Source organism: Amblyraja radiata, chromosome 2 (assembly GCF_010909765.2).
Source record: "Amblyraja radiata isolate CabotCenter1 chromosome 2, sAmbRad1.1.pri, whole genome shotgun sequence".
NCBI classification, from domain to species: domain Eukaryota; kingdom Metazoa; phylum Chordata; class Chondrichthyes; order Rajiformes; family Rajidae; genus Amblyraja; species Amblyraja radiata.
This window is the reverse complement of record NC_045957.1, coordinates 25,704,222-25,724,912: the sequence shown is the minus strand read 5'-3', so window position 1 is coordinate 25,724,912 and position 20,691 is coordinate 25,704,222. Positions and strand designations below refer to the sequence as shown.

Below are 20,691 nucleotides of genomic sequence, written 5' to 3'. Positions count from 1 at the left end.
TAACAGGGTGGTTGTTGAGTGATGTCTGAATTAGGGGGTATTAGTTACAGGGAGAGGTTGGGCAGAATTGTACAGATTAGTTTTAGTTTTGAGATACTATTTGCAAGTGCTATTGCACTATTTAAGGAACATTTGGACAAGTACATGGATGAGACAGGTTTAGAGGGATATGGGCCAAATGCAGGCAGGTGGAACTGGTGGAACTGGTTTAACTGGGGCAGGTTGGTCGATGTGGGCAAGTTGGGCGGAAAGTCCTGTTTCCACACTGCATAACTCTATGACTATTCAGCATGGAAACAGGCCCTTCAGCTCACAGTCTGCGCCAAACAGCGATCACACATACACTAGTTCCATCCTACACACTAGGGGCAATTTACAGAAGCCGATTCACCTACAAACCTGGAGTGTGTCTTTGGAGTGTGGGTGGAAACCAGAGCAGCCGGAGAAAACCCACACAGTCACGGGGAGAACATGCAAACCTAGGTCTCTGGCACTGTAACGCTGCAAATCTACCGCTGTGCCTTCCCTCTGGAATGGCAAAAGTAGACGGGAAACCTGATAGAAGTATATATAATCATGAGAGGCTTAGATTGGGTAGACACAATACCTTTTCCCAAGGATAAATATCATGTATATAGCACGTTAGTACCTGCACTGATGTAAAGCACTTTGGTCAACGAGAGTTCTTTTTAAATGTGCTATAGAAATAAAATTGACTAATTGACTTGACTAATACTGGAAGGCATAAATTACAGTGAGAGGTGAAAAATTTTAAGAAGATGTTCGGGGCTAGTTTTTTATTCCCACTGTCAATTGGAGGAGCAGCACCTCATATTTCACTTGGGTAGTTTACACCCCAGCGGTATGAACATTGACTTCTTCAATTCCAGGTAGTCCTTGCTTTCTCCCTCCTCCCCCTCCCCTTCCCAGCTCTCCCACAGCCCACTGTCTCCGCCTCTTCCTTTCTTCTTCCCACCCCCCATCCTCTCATCAGTCAGAAGAAGGGTCTCGACCCGAAACGTCACCCATTCCTTCGCTCCATGGATGCTGCCTCACCCGCTGAGTTTCTCCAGCATTTTTGTCTACCTTCGATTGTTCCAGCATCGGCAGTTCCTTCTTAAACATGCAGGAAGAGATTAGTTTAACTTGGCATCATGTTTGCCCGCGGAAATTGTAGGTGAAGGACATGTTCCTGTCCTCTACTGTGCTATATTCTAGTGGAAGAACCTAAAATTAGAAGTTTGAATTGGAGTTGTGGAGATGAGGTACATTTATTTTTTCTCTCAGAGGCATTTGGAACATTCTTCTTCAAAGGGCGGTGCAAGTAGAGCTTTTGATTTAATGTAAGATAAAATTAGAGAGTTCTTGGTGTGCAAGGGGAACAAAAGGTTACTCGTAATAAAAAGCAAGATAGGGTTGAGGTTATAATCAGGTGTATGAAATAGCAGAACAGGCTCAATGAGCTGAAAGACCTCGAAACGAGGGTGGGGGTGGGGTGGGGTGGGAAGGGTTGCACAGTGGCACAACTAGTAGGGCCACTACCTTACAGAGCCAGAGACTCGGGTTCGATCCTGACCTCAGGAGCTTTCTGTGTGGAGTTTGTACGTTCTCCCTGTGACCACGTGGGGTTTCCTCTGGGCACTCCAGTTTCTTCTCACATCTCAAAGACATGCGGACTTGTAGGTTAATCAGCTTCTGTAAAATTGCCCCCTTGTATGAAGGGAGTGGGTGCGAAAGTGGGATAACATAGAACTGTGAACAGGTGATCGATGGTCAGCAATTCGGAGGGCCGAATTGTCTCTTTCGATACTGTATCTCTCTAAATCTAAATGTTGGTATGCAGCTCCTACATCCCAACGACCTGCAGGCTGGTAAGTTAATTGGCCATTGTAAATTGTCCAGACAGTGTGTGGGTGAGTGGTTGAGTCAGAGGGGAGTGCAAGGAGAGTAAAGAGGGTGCAATGTAGGATTAGTGTAAGTGGGCGTTTGACGGTCATGAGTCCTTGGCCGATGAGCTGGATGACCCTCAGGTCATTCGAGGAGACTGCTGACCAGCCTCCCGTAGAGTCACAGAGCCATAGAGTGATACAGCGTGGAAACAGGCCCTTCGGCCCAACTTGCCCACACCAGCCAACATGCCCCAGCTACACTGGTCCCACGTGCCTGCGTTTGGTCCAAACCTGTCATATCCATGTACCTGTCTCCGCCTGTACCATGTATCTGCCCTCTGGCTAATTTACTTCCCTTCTCTCAAATGTGGCCTACAAATCATTCAGCTCCGAGTTTAGAATGGGAATAGGTGCCAGACCCGCAACCATGATTACATCCAATAGAGTCTGAAAAAAGGGTCTTAACACAAAACGTCACCTATTCCTTCTCTCCAGAGATGCTGCCTGTCCTGCTGAGTTACTCCAGCATTTTGTGTCTATCTTCGGTGTAAACCAGCATCTGCAGTTCCTTCCTACACAGATCTTCTTATAAAACAGGTGAAGGGTCCTGACCCGCAACATCACCCATCAATGTCCTCCAGAGATGCTGCCTCGTGCACTGAGTTACGCTAGCACTTTGTGTCTATTTTTGTAAACCAGCATCAGATGCGACGTTTCTCTGAATTTTATGGAAGTTCATCAACCTGAGACCTTGCTTCTCTCTCCATGGATGCTACCTGACCTGCTGAGTATTTACAGTATTCTCTCTTCTTTATTTCTGATGATTTACTCCATCTCTTGTGGAGTTAGGAGCAACATTCTATTATACTTTAACACAAAGTGCTGCAGTAACTCAGTGGGCCACGCAGCACCTCTGGAGAAAAAGGATGAGTAACGATTTGGGACATAACCCTTCAGATTTGCCTGAAACATCACCCATCCTTTTTTCTCCAGAGATACTGCCTGACCCACTAAGTTACTCCAGCATTTTATGTCTATCTTTTGTATAAACCAGCATCTACAGTTCTTTTTTTCTTCATTCTTTAATTAAACTTCCTGTTTAGTTGCTGAATTGCATGCTAACTTCTTGTGTGTCTTGCATAAAGACACCAAAATCTCTTTGAATATCAACATTTAATTGTCTCACATGATTTATATAATATCCTGTTATTTAATTCTTCTTCCCAAACTGGAAACCGCCCATTTCCCTCTACACGTTGGCTTGGAAAAGCAGCCAAAGTAATCAAACATACCTTCTTCTTCCTGCTCTTGGGTGGCAGAAAGTATACAAGCGCACATCACCAGACTCAGGAACAGCTTCTTCCCCTCTGTTATCAGGCTTCTAAACAGTCCTTCCATGAGCTAGGACACCTCTACCCCATTATGGACATTTGGACTTTGTCTCTGGAACCGTCACACTCCATTGCTGAGAACTATATTCTGCGCTCTGTATCTTTTCCAATGCTCTACCTACTGTATTTGAATTTGGCTGGATTTTATCTGTTTGGATAGCATGCAAAACAGCTTTTCACTGCACCTCAGCACAGGTGACAATAATAAACCTAATCCCTAAACCCATCTGCTATCTTCTTGGTCACTCATTTAACCCCATCTGGATTCATTGTGTCCGCATCACCACTTGTGTTACCACCCACTTTTGTATCATCACCAAGCCTGAATATAACACTCTCAACCTTTTATCCAAGTCATTAATATAGGTTGTAAGTAGCACAGGCCCCAGCCTGACCAATGTAAGAGCCCCAACTTGTTAGAGCTTGCCAACCTGAAAATATATCATTCTCTATAATTCCTGTTCACGTCAGTCTATCAATCTTCTACCTTTGCAAATAAATTACTCCATTTCATGAGCTTTCATCTTGTAATGTGAAGCTTCAATGAACGCTTTTTGCTAATCATAATCCACTGCATCCTCACATTCTCCTTTATCTATCTTGTTAGATTTGTCAAACATGATTTCCCTTTCATAAAACCGTATTGATTTTATCAAATTATATTATGGTATTCTAAATCTTCTTTTCCTCTTCCTTAATTAATGGACTGCAGTATTTTCTGAAAGTCAGATGATAATTCTCTGCTTTCTACTTACTACCCCCCCCCCCCCCCCCCCCCCCCACCCCCCAATCCCCTTAATTTGTTACAATGATATTTTTCAAACGTCCTTTAAAACTCTAGGATTCAGGGCATTCATCGTGAATATGGGATTTGGCAATGTTCGTCCGTATAGTTTAATGGAGATACAAGGAACTGCAGATGCTGGTTTACAAAAGAAGATACAAAGTGCTGGAGTAACTCAGTGGGTCAGGAAGAATCAGTGCAGAACAAGAGATAGGTGTCATTTTGGGTCAAGACCCGCCCTCAGACTGGGATGAAGTCTGAAGACAGGTCCTCTAACCTGAAGAAGGGTCCTGGCCAAAACATCACTTATCCATGGTCTCCTGAGATGCTGCCTGACCCACTGAGTTACTACCCCAGCACTTTGTGTCTATTTTTCACCGTGTAGTTTACTTAGTAGAGACAAAATAGATTGCTGATGCTGGAATGTTGAGCAAAAAACAAACAGCATAAGAAACAACAGAATATTTTTTCTGCCTTGAGAAGTGTATCGGAAATGGTTTAGAGGGATAGGAGCCAAATGCAGGCAAATGGGACGGGCTTAGAAGGGGCATCTTGGTCTGCATTGTCAAGTGCGGCAATGGATCTTAGTAAATGGAGAAGCAAGCTTGTGGGGAAAAATAATCTACTCCTGTAGTAATTTCTTACGTTTCTATGTCATAGTGAAGTAATACACACAACACAGTTCAGGCACTGACATAAAGCGCTGGTTTAACTCAATGGATCAGGCAGCGTCTCTGGAGAACAAGGAAAGGCAACGTTTCGGGCCACAGCCGAAATGTCACCTATCCATGTTCTCCAAAGATGCAACCTGACCCGTTGAGTTACTCCAGCACTGTGTGTCTTCTTTTGTTAACCAACAACTGCATTTCCTTGCTTTTACAATTCTGTACTGATCTGTAACTACACTGTGGAGTCAATCCTGATTATCAGCTGCTGATTGAAGCTTGGAGCCCTCTGCTGCTTGATGCAGAGTTGTGGCTGCTACTTCTGAACCATGGCTGAAAGATTATGCACATATTAGTGGAACACTACGGACCTCTTAGACTACCATGGTCTTCTTATTTTTCTATTTGTGTTTTGCACTTAAATCTTGTTATTTTTACACTGTCTTCATTCTTTCAGATATGTTGCGTGCAATTAATGTATACTTTATGTTAGTGTGTTTGGCTGAGTTTATGCGCTTGTGATGCTGCTGCAAGCAACATTTTCATTCTACCCGTACCTCACTTTACTTGTGCGTTGGACAATAAACTCAACTTCACTTGACTGATACAGTATTATATGAAGACTGCGGGTGGTTTCAATGAGTCTTCAAGAAATTACAGTCAGGAATATGATGTGAAAAATCATGTTGTTGAAACTCAGAAATCTAAGTGCAGGCACATTTGTTTACCGCAACTATACAGCGATGGAATAGTGGTGATATTGCCAACACTGGACTAGAAAAAGGCCACTATACAAGAGCAGGGCTGAACAAACTCCCGAGGGTGAGGCTGGTAATTTCCGTATGTTGCAGGGTAGTTCATTTCTTGTGAGATAATATAGAACAGTGCAGCACAAAGACAGGCCCCTTCAGCCCACAATGTCCGTGCTGAATATGATGCCGATTTAAACTAATCCCTTGTACCTGTAGGTGAACCATATCCATTAAAGTGTCACTCAGGCGGCACAATGGAACAGCAGTAGAGTTGCTGCCTCACATACGCTGGAAACCCGGGTTCGATCCAGACCACGGGTGCTGCCTGTGCAGAGTTTGCACATCCCGAGGACGTGCAGGTTCGTAGGTGAATTGGCTTCTGTAATTTGTCCCTACTGTGTAGGCTGGAACTAGTGTACAGGTGATCATTGATCGGCCTGGACTCACTCAGTGACCGAAGGGCTGTTTCCACGCTGTGTCTCTAAACTAAACTAAAAACAAAACTAAATTCCCTGCCTATCCATATAAATGCCTCTCTTATGCCACCATTGCATCTGCCTCCACCACCAGTCCCGGCAGCATTTTTAAGGCACTCCATCACTCTCTTTGCGTTTAATACAAAATTTTGCCTTGCACATCTCCCTTACCCTCTCACCTTGAAGCTGTGCCCTCTCATCTTTAGCGTTGTTCAGGACCTCAGGATTTCCCACTGCAGTTTTAAATGTATCCGCACATCTTTAAACTTTCCTCACTCTCAACTTTAAGCCATGCCCTCCATTCCTTGACATCCACCCTGGAGAAAAGGGTTCTGACTGTCTACCCTATTGGTGCCTCTCATAAATTTACCTTATAATAATCCTCGGTGAATTGGTTCATTTATACCATTTAACTTACTGGAGATGATGAGCAACCTCCAAGTGTCTCCCGCACCACCTGGACTGCACTTCACATGAGATATAACATTTTATTTGCAGCTCAATTAAACCTGCAGTGTCAATTAATGGAAAATTTGCTATAGACAACTTGCAGCACAGCCCAAGAAGCGCAACGTGCGACTGACTAACTGTCCCATTATGAGAGAAATAGATCAGGTAGATGCACAAAGTTTCTTGCCCAGTGCAGGGGAATGGAGAACCAGAGGATGTAGGTTTAAGGTGAAGGGGGAAAGATTTAATAGGAACCTGAGGGGTAACTTTTTCACACAAAGGGTGGTGTTTGTACGGAATGAGCTGCAAGAGGAGATAGTTGTGGCAGGTACTATCGCAACGTTTAAGAAACATTTAGACAGGTACATGGATGGGACAGGTTTAGAGGCAAATGGGCCAAACGCAGGCAGGTGGGACGAATGTAGATGGAACATGTTGGGCGGTATGAGCAAGTTGGGCCGAAGGGCCCGTTTCCATGCTCTATGATTTTCCGCCATTTGGTCTCCCTCGATCAGAGGTATCCCCTTGTTTTACCCGTCCCTTCCTCACCTCTCTGTTACTGAAGCTAATTGGTTTCTATCTTCCCCTGTTCAGATGAAGGATCTCAGACCTGAAAAGTTAACTGTTTCTCAATCTACAGATGCTGCCTGACATTTCTGGAATTTTTTGTATTTATTTCAAATTTCCAGCATATGCGTTTTATTTTTGATTTTCTGGGGAATATGGTCAATGGTTTATTTATGGGCAAGTGAGTGGGTGAGTACTTGACAGAAAGCGAAAAAACATGAAATTACCCACTTTTGTGCAAGTGATGGAAAACTATAATATTTTGTTAAAACAAGGAACTGCAGATGTTGGTTTACAAAAAAAGGCACAAAATGCTGGAGTAACAGCAGGTCAGGCAGCATCTCTGGAGAACATGGATTGGTGACATTTCGGGTTGGGACCCATCTTCAGACTGATTGCGGTGGGGGGAGAAAGCTGGAAGCAGGTGAGGCAGGACAAAGCCTGGCAAGTGATAGGTGGATGAAGGTGAGGGGGGGGGTTGATAGGCAGATGGCTGGACAAGGGCCAGAGATGAAACGATAGAAGGTGTGAGACAAAAAGATTGAAGGGTTGTGAATTATGAAACTCGAGGAAGAAATGTAGGTGGAATGGGAGGGGTAGGGGAGAAATTGGTGCGAGTCTAGGTGGGACCAGTGGAGAAAGAAAGAAAAGGGGGAGGAAGAAAGTGGAGGGAAAGAAAAGGGGGAGGAAGAGGTGGGGGAAGAGGGGGATTTATATTAGGTCGTTACCTAAATTTGGAGAGTTCAATGGTCACATCACTGGGTTGTAAGATACCCAAGCGATGTATGAGGTGCTGTTCATCCAGATTTTGGGAAAGCAAGGGTTGCTTGAAGTTAGAGGAATCAATATTCATACCGCTGGGTAACCCCTTGCTTTCCCTCTCTCTCCATCCCTCTTCATCCTAGTTCTCCGACTAGTTTCACTGTCCTACTGAATTAAATGTTACTGATTGCATGCCTTGTTGTCATCCTCCCCTTAGCTAACAATGAACCATTCTACATTTTCCTTGATCAACATCCCCTTTGATCTGTTTTCACACCTTACCCTTCCATATCTCTAGTCTCCCTCTCTGCTGAATCTCAATCTACAGAAGGGTCCTGACCCAAAACGTCGCTCCAGAGATGCTGCCTGTCCCGCTGAGTTATTCCAACATTTTGAGTCTATCATTGGTGCACTACAATGTTGAGAACTATATTCTGCACTCTGTATCTTCCCTTTTGCTCTACCTATTGTATTTGAGTTTGGTTTGATTGTATTTATGTATAGTGTTGTCTGATCTGACAGGATAGCATGCAACACCAAGCTTTTCACAGTGCCTCGGGACACACGACAATAATAAACCTAAAAGGCTAAACCTGAGCAAGACTCAGCAGTACCGATGAAGGATGCACTGTGTTGAGTAAAATGAAGAGGAAAATTACAATGCATTAATTTCCCGTTACCTTGGGGTGCTTGTTTTCTGAAGCAGAGTTCAGAAAACAAAAATAAATCATGTTATGTCTCAAAACATAGTACAAAAGGGAGCATGACAATCCAATTGTATGGATGTAACACCAGTAATTCTCAGCCCAAGTTCAATCCTCAGAGGAAAAGAGATATTTTGGAAATGGTTAACCATTCTTGACATTTCCACCTGCCATTTGACCACTATTCAGACGATTTGGGGCTGAGTTCATGAAATGTGTGACACCCACAGACAGCAAAGGGTGGAGATTTTAAATCGAATACGCAGGATTCAAAATCATATTTGCCCGAGGCTAAAGAGTAGATGAGACCAACCAACATCACTCAGTCACCTTGTTATCTTGTTTACTTGTTTACACCGAGAAGTTAATCGCCTGATAGAAGATTGCTACCTCACCTACATCCTCTAACCTCTTTCTCTATCCCGCCTTTCTTACTTCACTCTATTATACTGACAGCAGACTGGGATATTACAAGGATATTTTTTCTAGATTGCTTCCTTAAATTCCAAATGCATCACTTTACGTTCCACCCCTGATCACTGCCCCTTATTCATGTCAAGCTTCACAGCTCCATGTCCCATTCATCTCATAGAAACATAGAAAATAGGTGCAGGAGGAGACCATTTGGCCCCTTGAGCCAGCACCGCCATTCATTGTGATCATGGCTGATCATCCACAATCAGTAACCCATGCCTTCCTTCTCCCCATATCCCTTGATTCCGCTGGCCCCTGAAGCTCTATCTAACTCTCTTTTACATTCATCCAGTGAATTGGCCTCAGTGAATCAACCCGTGAATCTCACCTTTGGATTTCCCACCCTACCTGTCCTCCTTCCTTCTTGCAAATCACGGACTAGACAAGTTATCAGGTCATTCACTCACTTCCTGATTCGCTTTGTGTTCCCTTCAAACCTTTTCGACCTTGCTGAAATAATTCTCTCTCTTTAATCCTTTACATTGGCTCGTTACTTGAAACAGTATGGCTAACCATGGGCTGCCCAAAATAATTTGACATTGTTTCATAGGCAGTTTGTATTTACAGCATATACAGTCACAAGCAGACATCTTAGACATAAAGGATCTGGTTACAAACTATTTTGACAACATAGTTCCTGTTTGTAATATACTTCTTAAAGATCTGTTCACAAAGCATCACATTTGGCAAGCATGCTACTGACGACTTATTATTTCCCAATTTCTCGCAAAGTAACTGTGAGCAAGGCGTCAACACATGGACGGAAAAAAGAAAATATTTGGCATTACCTTCAGAAAATACAAGCTCCTTTCTCCATGTTTCTCCTACGTTATTAAGCTGCGTGGTATCTTCTTTGTTACATCAGATCCAAATAATTAATTTGAGTATTAATTGGGCCAAATGACTGCCTCGAATGATCTCGCTGCCCAAGGGTAAATGGGAGGGATGATACCTGACACAAACTCCAGTGTCATCAGCTGTTCGTCAGGGTCAGTGCACTGCGGCTCTTGAGGAGCTAGAACGCATGTGTTTACTTCATCCCCACAGACAGCATGGGTGTTTCCAACTTATGACTAAATGACTCTTCTTGTTTTTGATAAAGACCTGCCTATTCTGAAATTCACCTGTCAGAAATCTGGGGTGTTACCTGCCTCTGGGGTGTTACCTACTGGGGTGATCACCAGTAAAGATTGAAAAGGCGGAGCTGATGCAGCAGTTAGGTAAATAGATTAATAATCCCGAGGCCTGGAATAACAATTCAGAGAGCCCCAAATTCAAATCCCACATTGGTTGCTGGATAATTTGAATTCAGTTAAAAAATTGGTAAAATAGCAATAACTAGGTTTAGGTTTATTATTGTCTCAAGCACCGAATACAGTGAAAAGCTTTGTTTTGCCATCCATTTACCCTTCAGGCTGCCTCGGCAAGGCCACCAGCATCATCAAGGATCAGTCTGACCCAGATCACTCCCTCTTCTTCCCTCTCCTATTAGGCAAGAGGTACAGAAGATTGAAAACGCACACCTTCAGAATCAGGAACAGTATCTTCCCAGCTGTTACTGCATGGTCCTCTCACCAGCTAGTGTAGTCCTGACTTCCTAGCTACCTCATTGGCGATCTTTCAACTCTCTCTAATTGGATTTTAACTTGCACTAAATGTGCAAAATCGCTTTTTGCTTAATCTGTACAATGTGGATGGCTTGATTGTAATCATGTCTAGTCTTTTCCTTAACTGGATAGCTGGCAACCAACAGCTTTTCACTGTACCTGCAGTTTTCATGCAGCATGGAAACAGACCCTTTAGGCCCAACTTGCCAACACCGACCAACATGTCCCATAAACATCCAAGGTTACGTGTCCTATCGAAAAGACAGGGGGTGGGGTACCTCTGCTGGTAAGAAATGAAAATTGGTCCGTAGCAAGGGGAGACATAGCATCAGAAGATGTAGAATCCTAGTGGGTAGAGCTGAGAAACTGCAAGGGTAAGTTGACCCAGACACTCCCCCGAAAATTAGCCTAGGTATAGGGCCCAAATTACATCCGAAGATACAATCGCCATGTAAGAAAGGCAATGTTACAGTGGTCATGGGGGATTTCAATATGCGGGTAGACTGGGAAAATCAGGTTGGAACTGGACTCCAAGAAAGATAATTAGTAGAGTGGCCACGAGATAGTTTCTTAGAGCAGTTTGTAGTGGAGCCTACCTGGAAAAATGTAATTTTGGATTTAATATTGTGTAATGAACCAGATTTGGTTAAGGAGCTTAAGGTAAAGGAACCACTTGGATGTGTCGGTTTTACAGCTTAGCAAATGTAACTATAGAGACATGAAGGAGGAGCTGGCTAAAGTTGATGGGAAAGGGACCCGAACAGGAATAAATGTGAAAGAGCAATGGCAAGAATTTCTGGGAATACTTCGGAAGGTGCAGGATCTTTTCATTCCAAAGAGGAAGGAAGATTCTAACGGGAGAATGAGGAGACCGTGGCTGACAAGGGAAGTCAAAGACAGCATCAAATTAAAAGCAAAGGCATGTAACATTGCAAAGATTAGTGGGAAGCCAGAGAATTGAGAAGCTTTTCAAAAACAACAGAAGGTAACTGAAAAGGCAATACGGGGAGAAAAGATGAAATATGAAAGTAAGCTAGCCAATAATATAAAAGAGCATAGCAAAAATTTCATCAGATTTAGAAAGAGTATGAAAGAGGCAAGAGTGGCGGCACAGCGCTGGAGCGCTATCGTGGAGCGGAGCGGGCGATGCCTTGCCCGGGTCGCCGCGCTGGAGCTCCGGTGAGCTGAAGACCGCCGAGATAAACATTGCGGAGCTGCGGGTCTTTGGAGCAGCCAGCTGCGGGCTGCGGCGCTGAACTTAAACATTGGGAGCCTGGGATCTCTCGATGAGATCGCCAGTGGTGGAGCTCCAACCGGCGCGGCCTTGTTGGCTTCGGAAGCCGAGGCCTCCGGTGAGGGAAGCGGCCGTTCCAGGGTTCCCATGCCGCCGAGAGGATTCTCCCGACGCCGGAGTACAATCATCCGGCGAGAACGGCCTGGAATATCGGGCCTCCTTAAAGGCAACTGTGGAGGCCTCAATAGGCCCGACTATGGGTGGACATGGGATGGGGACTGGACACTGTGCCTTCCCTCATAATGGGAACCATTGTGGGGGGATGTTTTTATGTTTAAATTTCTTTATTATTGTTATGTCTGTATTCTTTCTTTATGTGCTGCATGGCAAGAAGCATTTCACTACACCTAGGTGTATGTGACCAATAAAATAACCTTTGAAATAACCTTTGAACCTTTGAGTGGCATTGGACCGCTGGAAAATGATGCTGGAGAAATGATAATGGGGAATAATAAAATGGCAGAGGAATTGAATAACTTTCTTTTGCATCAGTCTTCACAGTGGAAGACACCCGGAAGTACCTGAAATTCAAAAGGGTCAGGGGGTGGAAGTTAGTGGAGTGGCTATTACTAAGGAGAAGGTGCTTGGGATCTGAAAGGTCTGAAGGTAGACAGGACGGACTGCACTCTTGGGTTCTGAAAGAGGAGGCTTCAGAGATTATGCAGGCATTGGTTGTGATCTTTGATCTGTAAATACTGTATTCGGTTTTGATCACCTGCTTTTGGAAGCATATCATTAAGCTGGAAAGAGTGCAGAGAAGAATTACAAGGATGTTGCCAGGACATGAGCGCCTGACCTGTAGGAAGAGGTTGAGCAGGCTAGGACTTTATTCCTTGGAGTGCAGGAGGATAAGGGGTGTGGAAGAAAATATTAATATCCTTTCTTACTTCATTTTGATTGGAATTGAACAAGATAACGAAAGGGTGTTTAGATGTGACAATTGCCATCTCTCGTTGACCAGGTGTAGAAGAAGTTTGTGGGAATCGGCAAAGTAAGATTAGACGTATTACCTCTTGTCTAGGAATGTGTTGAAGGGTGGATGGTAAATGTAAACATGAAATAGTAGACGGAGATAAGGAAGCTTGTTTCTCTCAGCAGTGTGTTACTGTAGACCACCCGCGCCCCCTACCGGTAGTAGCGTAGATACATTGCAGTAAATGGGGGGCTTATGATTGACTCAGAGAGGGGATGGTGGCGCGGTCCGCCTAAAAGTTGAGATAGAATAATGTCAAGGTGCCCTTGTATTGTGTTTGACTTGTATTACCCATCTGTTGTTGAATAAGATTGACATAAATAAAAAGTATGTTTTGTCTAATTAAATAATTGGTACCCATGTTGTAGATAGTATATTTTCATATAGTTGTATCTAACAAAAAACAAAACAATAAGTGTTGGTAGTGATTGTCACGCGCGTCTTCATGCATCTGGAGCGCGTGACGTCATTTGAAAACCCAGTGGAAAGTTGTTTAGTGCATAATACTGTATTTTCTTTCGAATTATGGTGTAATTCAGAAGATTGGTCGCTTAGGGTTATGTTTTCATCTTCCCCTCCCCCCACAGAATATCCATGTTTGCTCCGTGCTCAGTACAAATGGTAATGGTTCCAATCGCTGTATTGCGGATGGATGTTCCCCCGCACTGAGGAAATGGCTAAACACCTATTAATTAAGTGACTTTTGCGCGTTCCCTTGGGGGTGTGGGATGGGGGTTCGAAATGACGAGAACTTGACACGTTGTGAGTGAAGCTGGAACAAAAAATAAATAACAGGTAACAGGTCAGAGCCGACTCAGCGTATAAGCAAAATGCCGAATATTGTTCTTTGACTCCCAGATCTTGCATTAACATTGAACCTTGCGCCGCAAACTCAATTATTGTTGCAGCTGCCCGTTGAACAAAATGTTTTAAACTCAAAAAAGAGTGTCAAGTGTCTGAATATTCGCAATTTAATGAATCATCATCAGCATCAAACGTCGCAGATCTGCCTACCGCAATATGTCACCTACATGTATACAGGCAAATGACTCAATAGAGACGACTAAAGGGCCTGTCCCACTTACGTGTCCTTGGCACGCAAATTACGCGACCTCGTCGTTGCGTTGAGGCGCATGGGCATCGTACGGCTGCATGGGGCCAGTCCCACTGAGAAGCACGGAGGGGTATGTAGTTGTGCTCCGAAATTTTTGTAGTGAACAAAATCTTTGCGCGCCAATGGCCTGTCACGGAACTGACGGCCAAAGTGGGACAGGTCCAAGACCCTGGCGCTACGCAACATCTCACCTCTAACAGCAGCAGAAGCAGGCAAACAATCGCCGAGCTCGGCCTGGGGCTCACGGCCGTTGCGGTCCGGATCTGCCCCCACTTCTACTCCCAGAGTGGGGCCAAGAAAATTGAAGATAGACACAAAATGCTGGAGTAACTCAGCAGGACCGGCAGCATCTCTGGAGAGAAGCAATGGGTGACGTTTCAGGTCAAGACCCTTCTTTCAGACTGAAGAAGAGTCTCGACACGAAACGTCACCCATTCCTTCTCTCCGGAGATGCTGCCGGTCCCGCTGAGTTACTCCTGCATTTTGTGTCCGTCTTCAAATGACGTCACGCGCTCCAGACGGCTGTGCGGGCGCATTAAATCGCGCGTGGCCTTTGCGGGACCGTCGCGCCTCAACGCGACCACGAGGTCGCGTAATTAGCGTGCCAAGGACACATAAGTGGAACAGGGGCTTTATTCTCTGGGGACTTTCTGATTTCAAACTCCATCGCAAAATGCACCTACATTCCACCATCAAAAGCATGTACAATCAAGATATTCGTGATAGTTGATTTGTATACTACAGTACTGCACGTACGAAGTCGGGGCGTCAGCGTGCGACCACAATACGTCCGCGTGCATACGCGATACGTCACGCCGGAGGCGCGCGAAGATTTTGTGCACTACAAAATCCTGGAGCGCTGCGCGATACCGCTCGCAACTCCATACCACTCCGCGCTTCTCCATGCGACTGTCCCGCGCCGCCCACACGCTACCCTGAGTCTCAACGCGACGACGAGGTCGCGTAAATGGCTCGCAAATGACGGCCAAGTGGGACAGGCCCTAACATTCCCTGCAGATCTATACGCCAATCCAAAAGTCTCTTAAATGCCATAATCATATCTGTTCCACTACCACACCCGGCAGCTCATTCCAAGCATCCACCACTTGGTATCTCCATTAAACATTCTCCATCTCTACTTAAACCTATGCCCTCCGGTATTTGACTTCCCATCCTGGAAAACGTCTCTGACTGTCTACCTTATCTATGCCTCATAATTTTATATACTTCGATCTCCATAGACTTAACGTAGAAAAGCTCAACTGCTTCTGTACAGGTTCAGGCAAGATAAAAGTACATGCCATGCAATCTTCTTTCCCAAGTACTGTATTTTTAAGACCTGCTTTAACACATAGACATTCTGTGGGCTTTTGCGTAATAATGTACACTAATTAAAGATGCATTTCATCATGATACATTCTACAGAGAATCTGTGGTGTCTGAGCATGCATCTTAATGTCCCTTTAACAGCTCTGAGGCACACAGAGTCTGTTAGGAAGTGTGCGTTGGAAAGCTTGCTTCAAATAAAAGCACAATATTTCGGAAGCACAATAAAAAGGGTGAAGGAGGCAATAGAGATAAGAACATGAGTAAAACATGAGCCAGACTAGATCACTCCCTCTTCTTCACTCTCCCATCAGGCAAGAGGTACAGAAGTGTGAAGACGCCTCCAGTTTAAGGGACAGTTTCTTCCCAGCTGTTATCAGTCAACTGAACCATCCTACCAACAAATAGAGAGCAGTCCTGAGCTACTATCTACCTCATTGGAGACCCTCGGACATCTTTGATCGGACTTTACCAGACTTTATCTTGCACTAAATGTTATTCTCATTATTTCCTTTATCATGTATCTGTCCACTGTGGATGGATCGATTGTAATCATGTATTGTCTTTCCGCTGACTGGTTAGCACTCAACAAAAGCTTTTCACTGTTACCTCGTTATACGTGACAATAAACTTAACTCTAATTCAACTCAGCCCCTCAAACCTATGCCACCATTCAAATGATCATAGCTGATAAAAAGACTGCAGATGGTGGAAACTGGAGCGAAAAAAAACCGAAGTGATGTGTGCCTGCAACGCCCATCTAGGGGTGGTGGCAGTGGAAGATATAATAGTGGTGTTTAAGAGGCTTTTTGATGAGCGCATGGGATACAGGGAAATGGAAGGGTATAGATCGAGTGCAGGCAGAGGAGGTTAACGACATTGCACGTTAGGCCTGGTTCACCCGTCACTGAGGTCGATGAGACCCATGCCATGAGACCGAGGCGAGCCATCAGGGAGTGAGGTGGGCCAGAGAGCGAAGAAGGCCATCGGAGAGCGAGGTGGGCCATTGGAGAGTGATGCAAGACCCGCGGAGTCGTCCAAGAGAGGATCCGGCGGCTGCAGGCCGTGGACGGGCTCGTGTGGGTGCCGGAGGTCGGTCGAGGACGCGCCGCTGAAAACAAAGGGGTCCCGGCATGGGAGCGCCATTGAGAACAAAGTGGGACCACTGGCAAGCATAATGAAAACTTTGTAACTTTGTCAGCGTTGTATACGTGGTGACTCTTTGCATACCTTGTGTATAGTATGTAAAACAAAGAATTTCACTGTGACATGTCTCAGGTAATAATAAAGTATCTATCTATCTATGATGCAGGGTCTCAACACATTCCAAGGGGCATCTTTTTGCCTCCACAGATGCTGGTTGAGCCACTGAGTTCTTCCAGCAGATTCTTTTATATCATGGCCAGTGGCGGATTGGCCAGGGTGTCAGCTTGCCTGATGGCAAGTGGGCCCCTGATGAAGTGGGCCCCTTATATCAAGTGGGCCCCTGATGAAGTGGGCCCCCTTTGTCTCCTGGGAACCAATATTTTTAGACCCAGTCCGCCACTGATCATGGCTGCTATCCTCTTCCTCCCCAGTTTCCTGTAGCCCCCAATTTCCTCACATTTCTAACTTCATCTTTAAATATGCCCAGTGATTCAGCCTCCACGGGCTCTGGAACAGAGAATTTCAGAGATTCACCACCTTCTGCAAAAAATGTCCCTGTTCACTTCAGTTTTAAATTACTGCACCCTAATCTTGAAATGGCATAATAAAGATTTTTTTTTTTTTTTTTAAACAGAATTAACATCTATATATATTTTTTAAAACAGCATTTCAACAATAATTCAATTCTTTAGCAATGAGATGAGGGAAATTTGCCCTGCATTTGTATAGTTGCTACAGTATATACAGTAAATACAGATGGGGTACTGAGTCCCTTTTCCAAAATTACATTCCTATGAAGGTCCAAAGGTTCAAAGGTTGATTTATTGTCACATACACCTAGATGTAGTGAAATTCTTTTTGCCAATGCAGCACATAAAAAAGAATACAAACATAACAATAATAAATAGCTTTAACATAAAAACATCCCCCCACAATGGTTCCCATTATGGGGGAAGGCACAAAGTCCAGTCCCATCCCCAATGTCCACCCATGAAGAGGCCATTTCCAAGTAAAAGGCCATTCCTTTTTCTCCCTTACCCAGTCGGCAGAAAGTACAGAAGCCTGAAAGCATGCATCACCCAGACTCAGGAACAGCTTCTTCTCTTCTGTTATCAGAGTTTCGTAAGTTACGGTACTGTCCGATTCACCTCTACCCCATTGCGGACATTGGACTTCGTCTATGGATCTGGTGTGCTACAATCCTGAGAACTATATTCTGCACTGTGCATCTTCCACTTTGCTCTATCTATTGCACTTGAATTTGACTTGATTGTATTATGTGTGGTATATCTGATCTGTTTGGATAGAATGCAAAATGCAGCTATTCACTGTATCTCAGTACACATGACAACACTAAAGCTAAACATAACTGAAACAGTTTTATAAGTGTTACTGTTATTATGCATATATATTTGAGGCTACCAACTGAGGTTGACTGTTTTTAAATGCCAGAGAGGGTATTTGGCTACAATTGAGAATTAAAAAGGCATTCGAAATTCACTGGCTGGAGAAGTCCATAGCTTTTAATGGAGGCAAAAGTGATTGCAGATGCTGGAATCTTGAGCCAGAGGAATTCAGCGGGCCAGGCAGCATCTCTGGAGGAAGAAGGGTCCCAACCTGAACCGTTGCCTTTCTATTTCCATGACCGATGCTGCCTGACCCGTGAGTCACTCCAGCACTTTATGTTTTGCTCTTAAAATTGTTTAATAGTTTAGTTTGTTTAATTGTTTAAATTAAGAAGGGTCCTGACCCTAAAGATCGCCTGTCCATTTCGTCCACATTGAGTTACTCCAGCACTTTGTGTGTTGCTCATAACTTTAACAGTTCATTTAATAGTACCTACTAAATATCACAAGCTTACAACCTTCATGTTTAAATGCTGAATCTTTCAGCAAGATGTTGCTTGTGGGATAACAAGATGCCAAAACAGCACCTTCCCGATTCCCACAATTAGTTGCATGGGCGTGGATGCTGAAAGCTCTTCCATAATAAAGACAAGCAATGGTTGCCTCACTGATATTTCTATGACAATATCATTTCTTTGCTCAAATATCAGCAGCCAACACTGAAGCCATGTTACCAATGGAAGATGATGAAGGGATGCCTGTCACCTTCAACAAAATATTATCAATAATTTACAATAAAGTTCTTGAATTCACTTCAGTGAGTTAATGAATGAGTATGTATTCTCCTGTATGTATCTCCCTTCCATATGTTCGTGCATAAATGCCAGAGGCTATGATTAAATCCCATTTTTAAATCTTTTGTGGGCAATATATTGTATTTACTGTAAATTGCTCAATGTTTCAAACTTAATTATTATATTAACTGTGACGCAATGATAAAAATATGTAAAGATATTGTGACAATAAACATCAATCTGTTCTACGACTGAACAAGTAAGAAAGACTGATAGAAATGGGGGACATAAAGAATTAAATTGAAATAAACATAATGTGTTTTGATTGAAGAAAAAGCTTAAGAGAAGCATCAGAAATGGGCATTGTATAATATAAAATGGGAAATGAAAAAGTACAAAACAAAATATCTTTCACGTGTATCAATTGCAAATAATTTTTATTTGATGATTCTTCAAATGGTAAAAATATAAAATGAGATTAGTCATATAAAATTAAACTAAATCTATTACATGGGCTCCACCTATAGGATCTAATAATCAAGGCCACTTTGAAACCTGCTTTGCTTTTCTTCATGTGTACTTCCTACCTCTCACAAAGTCAATGACCTCCACTGTGTTAGTTCCCATGGAAATATCATCAAATACTGTAGCCTGGATTTGGACTTGATATTGGTACTGGTATTGATTTACTCTTTGGTTTATTCACACCCTTTGGACCAGGGTTGAAAATGTCCAAGACTAGAGGGCATAGCATTAAGGTGAGAGGGGCAAAATGTAAAGGAAAAAGGTATTGGGCAAGTTTTTTTTAATTACACACAGAGAGTGGTGGGTGCCTGGAATGTGCTGCCAGCGAGTCTATTATTACTGCGCAAAGTTCTCATCCCTTTATGAGAAAATGGCTAACAAGTCATAGAGTCATACTGCAAGGAAATCCACCCTTCTGCCCAACTTATCCATTACAACGAAAGTACCCCATCTACACTAGTCTCACCTATTTGGCCTATACCCCTCTAAACCTTTTCTATCTGGTTATATATCCAAGTGCCCTTTAAAATTTGTTATAGAATCTGCTTCAACTACCTCTTCTGGCAGCTCGTTCTGTATAACCACCACCCTCCGGTGAAAAAATTGCCCCTCAGGTTCTTATTAAACCTTTCAGCAAATATATTTGTGTTTTGCTCAAGATTCCTGCATCTGTATTACCTTGTGTCTGTGTCTACAAGCGATCTACTTTACTTCTATATATTGGTCCACTAAATGCACAAGATAATTTTTACTCTGAATGTTAACTGCTTGATGTGGATGTGTACTTCACATATATTTGCTCGTAGAAAATAAATTTAGTGTGATTTTTTTGTGGCTAAATCTTTGTCAGAAATCCCATTTAAAATAAGAGATTTGTAAATAATTTACAAGCTTTTTCTTAACTTACCTTCTTCTCCATTCAACTGCCCAAAATAATGCAGGTACCCGCCACAGTCTGTGTAAAAAAAACAAAAAACTTGCCCCATACATCTCCTTTAAACTTTGCCCCTCTGACCTACAGTCACTGGAGAAGGTACATGAAAGACATGCAAGGTAGTACAGGGTACTGGGAATTAAATTATATAATAATCAAGAAACATTAAATAAAGGTGAAAGAGGGCTTTACACTTCACTCCTCTCTTTATCTGACATCCGTAGGTCTCCCTTTCATCTCTATCCTTTGCCCACACATCTGCCATTGATTCCACCCCCCCCCCCCCCCCCCTCTCCCCTCGCTCACCCGTATTCACCTATCACTTGCCAGACTATGACTTTTCAAACTTTGTCCTGCCCCCCACCCCTCTTCCAGCTTCCTACCCCCCCCCCCCCCCCCCACCACAACAATCAGTCTGAAGAAGGGTCCCGACCTAAAACACCACTATCCATGTTTTCCAGACATGCTGCTGCAGAGCTACTCCAGCACTTTGTGCCCTATTTCCCCCCATCTACACATGCAATCCAGGATCACTGAGACCAAACCTCAACACTGGCAGTTTTCTTGTCCATATAAACCACATGCAAGCATAACACACAAGGATTTAGTTCTTTACTTTGCATTTTTATTTTTACAGTTGATATGGCATGTCAGTAGTGTATTAACTCATTGCACACTTTGCCTATCCATGTCCTCCAGAAATGCTGTGCGACCCGCT

At 43.7% G+C, this 20,691-nt stretch overlaps 1 protein-coding gene across 1 annotated transcript in view; it reads right to left on the bottom strand.

The window, feature by feature from the left end:
- Positions 1 to 9,986, bottom strand: part of LOC116987597 (sodium channel protein type 4 subunit alpha-like) — a 368,780-nt gene extending 358,794 nt beyond the window's left edge. The window contains exon 1 of the mRNA XM_033043769.1: positions 9,703 to 9,986. The gene's annotated coding sequence lies outside the window, so the exon portion shown is untranslated. The remainder of the gene's footprint in view (positions 1 to 9,702) is intronic.
- Between the last annotated feature and the right edge of the window lie 10,705 nt (positions 9,987 to 20,691).